The 13,609-nt window shown below is 42.0% G+C and overlaps 1 pseudogene; it reads left to right on the forward strand.

Moving 5' to 3' along the window:
* Window positions 1–431: 431 nt before the first annotated feature.
* On the forward strand, window positions 432–3,207 carry LOC139360968 (testis-specific Y-encoded protein 2-like; annotated as a pseudogene).
* The last annotated feature ends 10,402 nt before the right edge of the window (window positions 3,208–13,609 follow it).

Consider the following 13,609-nt stretch of genomic DNA (forward strand, 5'->3'; position numbering starts at 1 on the left):
GGCTGCCCTCGCCCCAGCAGCCAGAGAGACTTCTCCTCTGGATCTGCAGTATTCCATTCCATCTACCTGGCCTGCCCAGTGAAGTGAGATGTTTCATACGTGCCGTGTGGGTCAATGGCTTGCCACACTCAGGATGTCAGTGAGGGCACAGGGCTTCCATGCCCAAGATTCCAAAGGCCACGCAGCCCGCGTGTGCCTGGATGCAGCGCTACCTGGCGCAAGCCCCGAGGGCTTCTCAGAGGAGGCATAGCTCGGGAGGTTGGGACTGCAGGCCAGCCTAGGTTGCTGCTGCCCGGGGAGACGCCCACCGCCCTCGCACTGACTGGCCGCCAGGGGAGAACCGCGGTCTTGGAGGGGCTCCTGGGGCCCTTCGGTCTCCATGTCTTCCCGCGGCTCCCTGCGCCCTTTGCCTGCAGTCCCTTAGGGGGCGCCTGCTAGCCCGGCGCATGCGCCCTGAGGGCCCGCCGTCCCACCGGCTGCGGTGAAGGGCAGCGGCAGGGTTCCTGCGGTGAGGGTCCGGCAGCACAGGCGGTGGTCAGTGGGAGTCCGAAGGGGGGCACCGTCTTCAGGATGGAGTCTCTACAGGAGGGGGAGGCCGGGGCGCAGAGCCAGCAGGGAGCTTTGGGGGAGGAGGCGGTGCTGGGAGCGGATGACATAATGGCGGAGGTGGAGGTGGTGGCCCACCAGGAAGCCGACGAGAAGCGGCAGGAGCAGGTCCAGCGGGCACAGCCTGGCCCTGGGCCCATGAGCCCAGAGTCTGCACTGGAGGAGCTGCTGGCCGTTCAGGTGGAGCTGGAGCCGGTTAATGCCCGAGCCAGGAAGGCCTTTTCTCAGCAGAGGGAAAAGATGGAGCGGAGGCGCAAGCCCCACCTGGACCGCAGAGGCGCCATCATCCAGAGCATGCCTGGCTTCTGGGCCAATGTTGTATCCTTTGCAGTGTTTCTTCTGCTTTTCCAGTTGAGCGGTGCTCTTGGGAAGTGTAAGGAACTTACGGGCGGCTCGGCGTCGATGTGACCATTTGGGGAACACGGGTGAGTTTCCACAGACAAATGTGGCTGAAGAAAGCCAGAGCAGACACGGGTACTATTTTCCTGCGTGCGTGAGAGAAACGCTTCATGGTGCCAAGCAGCAGACGTTTGGGGCATCTTTCTGAAGAGCAGAAGCGAGTTCTCAGCAGAACACGTGTTGCTGTGAATCAAGCTATCGTTTTAAGGGACTGTGACTGCTCCGCCTTGCCAGTCCGATCTGGGACTGGGCTTCTTCGGGTATGAGCAGATTCTGCCAGGCCTCAGACACCGGCAGTTCTCTGCATGTCGCCCCTCCCCGTGTCAGTGCGGTCAGCCTCACAATGATACACCCTCGGTGAAACCCGAGAGGTCTGAATTCAGGGGGAGGGAGAGGAGAAAGGGAGGTCATTCATGGATGCAGATCTGAAAAAATCCCCTAGCCGCCCCTCTGGGTGCTCTTAGGCCTTCCCCGTTGCTTCTAGCTTTTCTTTCCGTTGCATCTCGAGGCTCTTTGACCTCAATCAGATTGCAAACCACCCTCAGATGTCGGCCCTGATCACTGACCAAGATGAAGACATGCTGAGCTACATGATCAACTTGGAGGTGAGGCCGGGAAGACTAAGGCTGGAGGGTTGAGTGGGGGAGGCTGAGGGAGATAATTTATTCCTGCAAGCAACAGTGGGCACCTCAGCCAAAAAGGTGTTTAAGCTTTCTCCACCTTGTCCGGACAGGTGAAAGAAGCGAAGCATCCCGTTCATCTCTGCCAGATCATGTTGTTCTTTCGGAGTAACCCCTACTTCCAGAATAAAGTGATTACCAAGGAATATCTCGTGAACGTCACAGGTGACAGGTGGCTCCCAGGATGGGTAGTGGAAGGAGGAAGGTGGGTGGATCAGTGCCAACGTGTTCCAGCCCCCTTACCAAAACATCCTCTGTCTGTAGAATACAGGGCTTCTCATTCCACTCCAATTCAGTGGTGTCAGGATTATGAAGTTGAGGCCTATCGCCGCAGACACAACAACAGCGGTCTTAACTTCTTCAACTGGTTTTCTGACCACAACTTCGCAGGATCCAATAGGATTGCTGAGGTGGGTCCTTGCTGGGAAACATGAGGAATGACCCCGGTGTGTTCCCAGCTGCTTGGGTCACCAGTCTGAGCTCTCATGAGGCCTTTTCCGGTTGATTCCCCTGACAGATCCTATGTAAGGACCTGTGGCGCGATCCCCTGCAATACTACAGGAGGATGAAGCCACCTGAAGAGGAAACAGAGATTTCAGGTGAGCCGTACAGTGGGAACTGGAGCTGTCTGATACCCAGGATAAGGGTGTTGACACACCTCTCTATTCAGGGAGCCTGGAGGCTCATTTCAGAAATGTAGAACCTGGGGGTCCGTCTTATCCATGCCGAAATTCCTTGAGAGGAAGACACAGCATGACAGAATCCAGGACATTCATGGCATTGGGCTGAAAAAGGCACATGAGACACTGCACTGCAAAGCAGGTTATAACTGTGGAGTCTTAAGCCCGGGGAAGCATAGTGCGTGTCCACACTCACTGAGAAGTAAAGCCGAGTTCTTACCTTCAATCTGTGGCACTTGGTTCCGTGGCCGACAACCCGACGGGGAGTCATCTTACCAACCCCTAAAGCTTGGGCTCCCGGAATGTGCCTGGTTGTCCTCCTTGCCACAGACCACAAAGGACTGTTTAGATCGATGGATTTCCTTAAGCTATTACCCCATCGGATTTCCGTGTGCTTTTAGTGTACAACGCGTCTTGTTAGCTGACTCCTGTCACAGAGAATACTGGAAATGGGGCAGGTATTGCAGAGAATAGTTTGTAACACATGCACGGTAGGAGGAAGTTGAAGAGATCACAAAAGGGGAAGGGGTAGTCTTTTCTCAGCAGGCCGTAAAATTAAAACATTTTAAATGGTGGCTCAGAGGAGATGCATTTTGACATGTGTTTGTGTTTCTCTAGGGAACGCGCAGATGTTGGGTTGAATATGATGGAGCATCGGACACAGGTGCTGTGTTCACCTAACACGGCAGAACTCCTGAAAACTTACTACAGTATGCAGGATGTCAGTACTGAGCATGGTCTTGTGCACAGGAACTGAAGGACAAGCAGATCCAGTCACAGCAAATGAAGACAGGAAGCGGGGTGGGGGAATTGAATTGTATGGAATAAAAAATAAACAGTATTAAGGATGTGTGGCTCTGTGTGTGTGTGTGTGTGTGTGTGTGTGTGTCTGTGTGTTTGTGTGTCTGTGTGTGTGTGTGTCGGTTGATCCCCTGGATTCCGCTGTCATAATGAATTGATCAATCTATATGTTTGATTCTCTTCATGAAAATGACCAGTCTGTGTGGGAGCTGGGCCTCTGAATTTGTAGAGTGAATTGGTGTGAAATGTTTTGGGATTCTTTCTATAGGACAGAGTTGGGGAGGTACAAGAAACAGAAGACAGTTAAGTTGACAGCTTACTTCATCCTATGGAAGCAGAGATAGTTCAATGACATTGGGTGATGGACACTGAGCTATCCAGGGCCCAGTTTGCTGGGGTAAGGTACCTGCAAAATCCTTCATTTTGGGTATCATCAGACACATTAAGATAGCACAGGATAATGGAAATGTTAACGTTATCTTTCGTGTCGAATTCACAGCTTATTTTTCTTTAAAGGCGAATGCGTAATCTTTTTCTGGGACAATCAGCCTCTCAGGACTTCTCACACACCAACGTGAGAAGAAATGAGCACATAAGGTATATGGAAGCCTTATGGGAAAGGTTTCAGAGGCATATGAGAAGACATTCAGGATACGCACTTTTTTTTTTTTTTTTTTTTCTGGCGTAGGTGACTAAGGCAAAACACAAACATGCAGAAGTGAGGGGAAAGGTGGTGGATTTGTGGAATATAAGATTGCCTGAGGATCCATGCCTGGACTGTCTGTCACTTGATGACCCAGAATATGGACGATGTTGTTGATGTTTACATCTTTAGCTGGGTTAAGCTTTTCTCCAAGATGCTTCTTTAGGTGAGGAGGCGAAAATGTACGTAGCTAACACCAATGCGAGTGCATTTTGTGCATTTTTTTCTTTACGATTTTCCTTAAAGTTTTATTAAAGCAATGACCTGGTCTATTAAATATAATACTATAATGTACAAATCAAACCTGGACACTTACCATAACTCTGATATGTAAGAAATTCCTCTTGGATGGTCAGAATGATCTCTACCACGTCCCCCAACGTTGCCGTCACGGTCACTACATTTACGACAGGTTTGCTACGGTCAGCAGGAACATCTTCAGAAAACTATTTGACAGAACCGGAAACTATTATAGTACCTATATCCTCCAGAGGAATGTTCATCCCGACTAGAATAACCATAATCATGGTATCCATAACCTCTAGGTGGTGGACCATCATCCCTGGTGTCTCAGGAACTCGTATGAATTCTGCTTCCGTAAGTTAAAGCAACAAATTCTAAATTATCAACTTCTCGTATCCCAAACATAACTAACTTACAACTTAAACACAATAAAGGACCAAACACACGAATAGTTGTTTCTCCAAATACTATATGCAAATGCTCAAAAGGCACATGGAAGAAATCATCATAATTAGTTATTCAGAAAATGCATTTCAAAACCAAAATGAGATAGCATACTTCACACACACTGGAATGGGAATACATTTTAAAAAGCAGGAAATATCAAGTGTTTGAGAGGACGTAGATAATTTGGAACCCTGACACAATGCTAGCTGGAATGGAAAATGATGCAGCTACTATGAAGAAATGTGGTGGTTCCCCAAGAAAATAAACACAATTATCACAGGACCAAGCAATTCCATTCGCACATACTGAGAAATGAATAAGGGTGCCCAGACAAATAGGTATGTAGAAATACAGTGGTGGAAACAACCCAAATAAAATAATGGGTCAGCAGCTTGTGTAAGGAAAGAAGTGCTACAATGTAAACGATCCCTCAGGGCATCGTGCAAAGGAAAGGAGACAGTTATAAAAAGTCCTGTATTGTTTGAGCCCACCAACATGAAATACCCGGAACAGGTACCTTCAGAGGCAGAAAACAGATTGCTGTTTGTTAGGGGCTGAGGGAAGGGAGAAAACGAAAGGAACTGCCTAACTGGTAGTAGTTAAGGGTTGTAGTTTGGAGTGATGAAAATGTTCTGGAACTAGATGGAGGTGGCTGTTGCACAACACGGCTTGTATTAAACGCCACTTAACTATTTACCTTAAAATGTTTAATTTTGTTTTGTGAATTTCATCACCACAACAAAAGTCAACAATTTTTCCATTTTTCCTTTGCCTATCCTTTGTTGCGTGTAACCCTCATCTCTTGGTGACACATGGTCGTTCTCTGGGAAGAGCCTGGCTCTCTGCGTGAAGGACCTCCGTAATTCTCTCATCCACATGACGTGGGACATTTAATGTTAAAATGATTTCATATTATGTAAAGAACACAGATTCTGAAACACAATATTTTTCTTGTCTAAAACCACTTTTTACAATTATTTCTTGTATGACTCTGTCCTTCTTTCCCTAAATTCCTAGACTTCCGTGACAACTAAAACATTTCTCCCGGCTTTGGATAATCCCATGGCTCCACAAGGCCTGTTCTACCAACGAGCTGAAGGCAGACATTAATTCTTAAGTCAAAGTTCATTTTTAATTGTTAGTAACCAGTTAGTTATTATTTTTCTCAGATTACTATACATAAGATTTTTTCCATACCTACAAGACCAAGCAACTTTCAGTTTCCACTAAAACTTAAAATATAAAAGTATAACCGTGAACAAAAAATGGACTTTCTGCTATGTACCAGGAAGTGTGCTAGACGTAAGAGAAATAAAAGCAACAAGGAAAACTTAAATATGTACTTAAGTCAATTTAACGATCAACACATTAATACATGGTACAGTGAGGACAAAACACCCACAATTTACAGTGAAGGAAAACATGTAAAATGTAAGCTGTTTTTGAAGCATAAATGGCTATTTGTGAGACACACGCTGGGAAGATCAACTCTCAAGAAGTCCAGCAAAGCACGTTGGTGATAGCATAAAGAGTAACGGGAACTAACAGGAGATTGGGGTGATGCTGTAAAACAGAACAACTTGAAAGTGTCCAGAATGCAATGATTTTGATGGTAATGTAACGGGATTCCGTACGTAATAGAAGGACACAACTCTTTAAAGCTGCGATAAACACACAATCCCCAGAATTTAAGATTCAATAAGACAGAGACCATTGGTTGGATCAAAATAAGTCCTCAAACACACTGGGAAAAAGGAGTCATTAGGTATTCATGTTACAACAAATCACTGCGTTAACAGGATAACAATATTTGTAGGAGAGAAAGAGCAAGGATGGGGCAAAAATGCCAGTTAGTCATTCTGTTACCCAATTTCAATCTTCTCATGTTCGTTTCTACTTTCAAGTACTTAACACTTCCTTAAATGTAAAAATCTGGTTGAAATATACTTTCTCAAGAATGTATTTTCAGAAAATGTGAAAGAATCTTTTCTTCTTGTGAGTCTGTCTTGGTGTCTCTCTGTAGACATTTTCCACCTTGTAAGTTTGTCTAGCTGTCTATCCATAGCTTGTCTATGCTATAGATGTATTTCCATGAATTGGAACTAAATCCATTAATAGCTTTTAGGAAATACTGACTGATTTCTCTCCTTTCTGTGAGAGTTCCTTCTAAGTTTTAATGCTGCTTGAAAGCTTTGAAGATCTATTTACACTTGTAGTGGAATACTAACATACAAACAGGACTGCCATACGTTCATTTACGTAACGTTTATTCCAATATCCTTCCAACTACACTTGCACTTCCTCAGGCAAAAAGAAGAGGATATCTAAAGCATTTCAGATCACATGACATTACGCCACCTTCAAAAGTTTAGTAATACCAAAAAGATCCTGAAATGCTGTTAAGTGAAAAGCAGTTTGGAGATTAAGAATAAGGGACGGTTACATCTCCATTCATATCCTCGACAGCATTTTTAGCATCTGCAGCGTTCTCAAAATACATGCAAAGCATTTGAGCTTGCTGATTTCCCCTTCATTTCACAGAAGAACTAAATTATGTGAAAATATCTTACATTTATATAATGGACTCAACGGAGTACTAAGAAACCAAAAACGAAATTGCATTTCACATCATTACTGTGATTCTTACTACTATGTCATCTCAATCGTCAGCCTATTTTATTCCAATTTGCTCTCCACCTCCACAACACACTTACTTTTGCTCATTTTCCTTTCTCAGCAACAGGTGACCTTTACCACAGACCCTTCACCTGCTGCCATGAGAATTTTCCCAATATGAAATATAAACTTGAAAATTACAGTTTAATAACAAATAACTATTTCAACTTATGTCTTCAGTAAACATATTAACTATACATTTACTTTGGAAAAGTAGAGATAAATAGCACCGACATATTAATGTGTATGTATATGCATATATACACACGTATACATACATACACACATATATACACACACACATACATACAACACACATAAACACACACACACACACACACACACACACACATAAACAAACATATGTATAACAGTTGCCTGCCAATATGGGAACATATTTCCCAAATATTGCCTTAAGCGTCTTTTCATTGGTTTCTAAATGGAGGCCACCAATGTTAAGCTTGGCAGGCCGATCTGCTTCCGTCAGTTTGCTGTAAATGGTAAAAAAAAAAAAAAAAAAAAAAAAAAGTCTATATTTAGGTAATCATAAATAAGCCAAAAAGATAAAATTTTGTTACACACTCTGTTGAAAACTCAAGTGAGATTCCCTTACAGAGGCTGACAGCTTTCTAGTAATTCTTCTTTTTTTTTTTTCATGAAATGACCGTGACTTTTACAATGCAAAACTGGAGATGTTTACTGAGCACATGCATTAAGGGATCAAACACGAATTCCATTATTCAAATTCTGTGAAAAGTTTTCCAGGATTAAAAATAACACCTCAGAATAAATTAACCCACCACACACTCTGTAGGATAATGTAGCCCAGCTCTGTCTTACAATTTATAGCCCTTTTCATCTTTGTATTCACATCATTCATTTATTTGTTTCAGTGTCCCAAGTTATATGAAAGAATGTGTCATCTAAAAAAATAACATTCTTTGTTCAAAGTGACCTGCCACATCACTTGTTATGAATTGTTTCTTGCTTGTTCTGCTAACACTTACATAAAACGTCCAAGCTACTTGGGAGGCTCAGGCAAGAAAATCACTTGTATCTGGCGGGGGGTAGAGATTGTACTGACTGAGATTGCACTACTGTACTCCAGCCAGGATGATAAAAACTCCATCACCATCATCGTCATCCTCGTCGTCATCCAATAAAATATAAAATAAAATAAATCCTTATGGAGCAAATTAACCCGTCACATTTCTACCCTACAGTGCATTGTACTGGTGTTCTCTATTATGCCCTGAACACATAAATCATTCTCTTGTAAAGTCACATTCGCACTTACGTTTACCGAGGCATTGTTCACAATAGCAAAGACATGGAACCAACTCACATGCCTACCAGTGATACCCTGGAAAAAGACAATGAGGCACATACACACCATGGAATAGTAAGCATAACCATACAAACGATGCGTTTCTGTCCTTTGCAGGGACATGGGTGATGCTGGAAAGCATCATTCTCAGCAAAATAACACCAGAACAAAAAGGAAAACACTGCATGTTCTCGCTCTTAAGTTGGGTGTGAACAATGAAAACACATGGATACAGGAAGGGGAACATCACACACTGGGGCCTGTCGGTTGGTGGAGGGCTAGTGGAGGGATAGCATTAGGAGAAATACCTAATGTATGTGACGGTTGATGGGTGCAGCAAACCACCATAGCACGTGTATACCTAGGTAACAGAACTGCACATTCTGCACGTGTACCCCAGAGCTTAAAGTATTTTAAAAAAAGAAATACATATAGACAGACATATACTCTACGTGTATTAAAATATAAACAATGCATAAATTTCATCTCTATGCAAATACATATATAAATACAGATACATGTATTGTATATGTTTACGAATACTTATATTTTTAAATCCATCATATAGATTACATGGTTTATACATACATTAAATTATAAGATATGAACTTCAAAGTGTAAGTTATACTTTTCTATGACATGTAAATTCCATATTACTTGATGGACAGTAAAACATTTTACATGGCATATATTTCATGAGTTCCATGTAACACTGAGGCATAAATAATGGGAACTCTGGTGAAAAGAGTGAAATCAAATAGTAGAGGGAATTTAGAGGAAAGCTCTAAACAAAAACCGCCTACATACTCAGGATCATTACCTGAATATTCCTTATGCCCTCAACCAAGTAACTTTAGGCAAGCACGACTTATACAGTCACATGAAAGGAGTGAGTGTATCGTCTCCTCTGCCATTCCGTTTGTTGAAGCGTCATCATTTGTTTGGTCTCTCTGCTTGATTCTGATACTCACTTGCAGCTTACAGTTTGTTCTCCCAGTAGCCAGAATTACACTCAGAGTAAAACCAAAAGGATAGGTCTTTGATCTCACTCAAGCATTTTCCTTCATTCTTGTCTTGCCACATGATGGGAGTATGACTCCTTGCTTCATTCTAGTCTCAGAATTATTTCAGTGGTTATTATCTCTGCCTAGAATTATCTTCCCCCATCTATGTTCCTAGATTACTTCCCTAATAATAATTACTGCCGCCCTGAGACTTTGGTAGCCTAGTGACTCTAACTAGTGATACTACCGTCTTGGCAGGCTATGATAAAACACCAGAGGAAAAGAAAAACAAAAATTTTGGCTTCAGCCTTCTCAAATATCTCTGAATATACTTTCAGCCTTCTCAAATATCTCTGAATATACCTCCAATAAATACAGTTTTTCTACATAACAACCGCTTTCTACTTAATTCCTGAAGTAATTCTTGGTGTTGGATTCATTTCATTCTTCACATTGATTCAAAGCGTATATGTAACGTGAAGGCGAATTCAGAATTTCATGTGTCAGCAAATAAAATGTTCAAAATGATGCAAAATACAAATGTGAAATTGTATTTGTGAACTTCACTATTCTTTCAAATTATATTTAAATACCTACCCACTCAGACAATTTTTTTTAACTATCTGCATGTTCTCCTCAGGTGGGAAAAAAGGTATCAGAGTTCTTGAATAATTTATGAAAGACAAAATGACAATACTATACAAGGTTTAACCTATTCACAATACTGTATTCAGCAAATGGGAAGTAAACAAAATATATGATTTTAGTAATTCTAAAATATGTGTACAGGAAGAACATAGAAGAGGCCTTAACATACATAAACGAACAATTGAGGCTAGGCACGATGGCTCGCCCCTGGAAGCCCAGCATTTTGGGAGGCCAATGCGTTTGGATCGCTTGAGGTCAGGAGTGCAAGGCCAGCCTGAAGAGCAGGGTGAAACCCAGTCTTGACTAAAAATACAAAAATTAGCTGGACATTGTGGCGTGTGCCTACAATACCAGCTCCTCGGAAGGCTGAGGCAAGGGAATCGCTTAAAGCTGGGAGGCAGCGGTTGCAGCGGGCCAAGATCGTGCCACTTCACTCCGGCCTGGGTGAGAGAAGGAGACTCCATCTCAAAAGAAACACACACACACACACACACACACACACACACACACACACACACATCCCAAAAACTAATGAAGCAAATAAAGTGTGTTTTAGAAAAAATGCTCACAGGAAACTCACATATCCAACAGAAAAAAAAAAAAAAAAAATCCTTTAAAACAAAAGTTCCAGGAGGGGCACATAAGAAAAAAAATTTAACACTTTGCATATACAGTGCAAATAGTAACCTGAAAAGAACCACGGGGGAAGAAACTCAAAATTTACAACTAAGTGCTCTAAAAGAAGTTGAAAGTCCCTCTCCACGTCCATGTATTGCAAACTTGATCCTAAAAACTGACAGGAGCAGAACAATAAAAATATATCTGAAAAGTGGTAAAACACTTCGGGTCTCATATAAGAATTGTAATGGAAAATGCATCAGTCTGCAGTTTTTCCATACATTTATGAACAAATTACATGTTTTCATACGTAAATTTGCTTTTCAGTATTCCAGGAAATTAAGTTTTATATTAATAGTAAGCAATGTTAACTAAGCAGGTGTTTACGAAGGTAACTGACACTGGGTGTCCACAACATCATTCAGGTGGGCCTTAATTCCCAGCCAGTTTCCCTCCCTGGTCACATATTGAGGTTTCCCAGCCATTCTGCAATCTCTAATTGCAAAATGAAAGGAGGCAGTTACAAAACGTCCTGCAGTGCTTCAGCCCATTAACATGAAATACCCAGGACGGGTAAGGTGGGAGGCAGAAACCAGATTGCTGTTTGCTAGGTGCTGAGAGAAGGGAGAAAATGAAAGGAACTGCTTAACTGGTAGTGCAGTTGTAGTGTGGAGTGATGAAAATGTTCTGGAAGTAGATGGAGAGAGTTGTTGCACAGCACAGATTGTGTTACGTGCCAGGTAACGATTTCCATTAAAATGTTTAATTTTGTTACGTGAAATTCATCACCACAACAAAAGTCAACTATTTTTCCATTTTTCCTCTACCTATCCTTCGTGGCGTAACCCTCATCTCTTGGTGACACACGGTCATTTCTCTGGGAAGAGCCTGGCTCTCTGCGTGAAGGACCTCCTTCCTTTTAATTTTCTCATCCAGGTGACATGGGACATGTAACGTTAAAATGATTTAATATTGTGTAAAGATCTCAAAATCTGAAACACAATTTTTTCTTGTCTAAAACAACTTTTCCAAAATTATTTCTGGTATGATTCTGTCCTTCTTTCCCTTAATTGCTAGACATTCATGACAACTTAAATATTTCTTCCGGCTTTGGATAATCCCATGGCTCCACAAGGCCAGTTCTACTAATGAAGCTGAAGGCAGACATTAATTCGTAAGAAAAAGTTCATTTTTAATTGTTATTTATTAGTTACTTAAGGTTTTTCTTTTCATATGAATTACTGATGACTACTAATGATGTAGGGAAAACAGGTAAAACCATGAAAGTCTTCGCTGAATATAAAGTTTACATACGTCGTCCTTTCTCAGCTGAAGAAGGTAAATTTTCCCATGTTCTTCAATCCGTCTCACACACACAAAGATTGCTGCCTTTGAATGACTGCACGCTAAAATTTTACATGAAAGCGCTCCCTCATCTCTAAGCGATTGGCTCTAGCTTAAATGTTGGCAAATTAACATGTACTAGTGCAGCTCTTCTCATGGTGACCAATATTTATTTTTACTGCAATTAGCAATACACTTAAAGGGGTCATTACAATGATGTACCTGTTTCAAAAATAGAAAACCTCCTCCTTTAACATACTCTTCACACGCTAATTCCTAGAGGTCAGTCTTTCACCTATGATGTGATCGCTGGCTAGTCTTCTGATGGAAATGTGCTAGCTTGTGTATTCTGAAATCAATAAATATTTAACTTCATCGATACTCTACACGTGAAGTGTAAAATCGAAAATGTCAGGCTTCAGTTTCCTCCATATGATGATGGAGTCCTTGGTGAGAATTTTAATTTGTTCTGTTTAAATTTCTTTGCTTAGAACTGTTACTTTATTGTCTTACATTCTTCTGTTGAGGCGGCAATCTTACCCTTGGCATTCTCAGCAATGTGACTTCTTTTTCAATTCTGCGTTTCACCTCGTGCTGCTTAGAACTAAATTCCCTCCTCAAATAATTTCAAATTCTACACTAAGGATGTAGTGTTAAGATTTCAACATCCCTGTACAATCTGAATGATCGCACACATCCCATATATTTACACCCCCCACATATTTCTATACACCATATCTTACTTTACACCCCCCATATGTTTCACAACTCTGCACTTTTGTGGGATGCACTTAACTTAAAAATGCTGGCCTCCTTCAAGTCTACCTTTCAAGCATTAATTTTATTAATCAATATTATTTAATATCAGGGATTGCTTATTCGCAAAATGCTCTTTTACTTCTTAGTATCCTCGCATAACCAATGAGAATGCCTTGCACGCAAGTATTACTGAGGTCTCAGAAACTGGATGGCCAGGCACAGTGGCTCACACTGTGAGTCAGTGTGGAAGACTGAGGCAGCTGGACTGCGTGAGCCCAGGGCTTTAATGGCGGCTATGGCAATGTAATGAGATCCTGTCTCTACAAAAATAAGAAACAAGAAAAACAGATTTAGCTATGTGTGGTGGTGCATGCCTGCAGTCACAGCAACGCAGCAAGAGCTTGAACCCAGGAATTTGAGAGCGTAGGGAGCTATCATTGCACCAGCGCACTCTGGGCTGGTGAGAGCAAGACTCCAACCCACAAAGAAACGGAACCAACAATTTTTAGATTGGTATGCCGGGGGAACACTACCAAGGGACCAAGGAGATGGAAGAATTCCTTAAATTAAGAAGCCTTCTATCAAACAATACCGCTAGGAATTTTAGGAGAAATTAAGAGGAATTCTCCAGCAAACACGAGATTAAAACTAATGTTTTCTCACAATGTGAACCC

Source organism: Macaca nemestrina, chromosome Y, assembly GCF_043159975.1.
Source record: "Macaca nemestrina isolate mMacNem1 chromosome Y, mMacNem.hap1, whole genome shotgun sequence".
In the NCBI taxonomy this organism is placed as follows: Eukaryota; Metazoa; Chordata; class Mammalia; order Primates; family Cercopithecidae; genus Macaca; species Macaca nemestrina.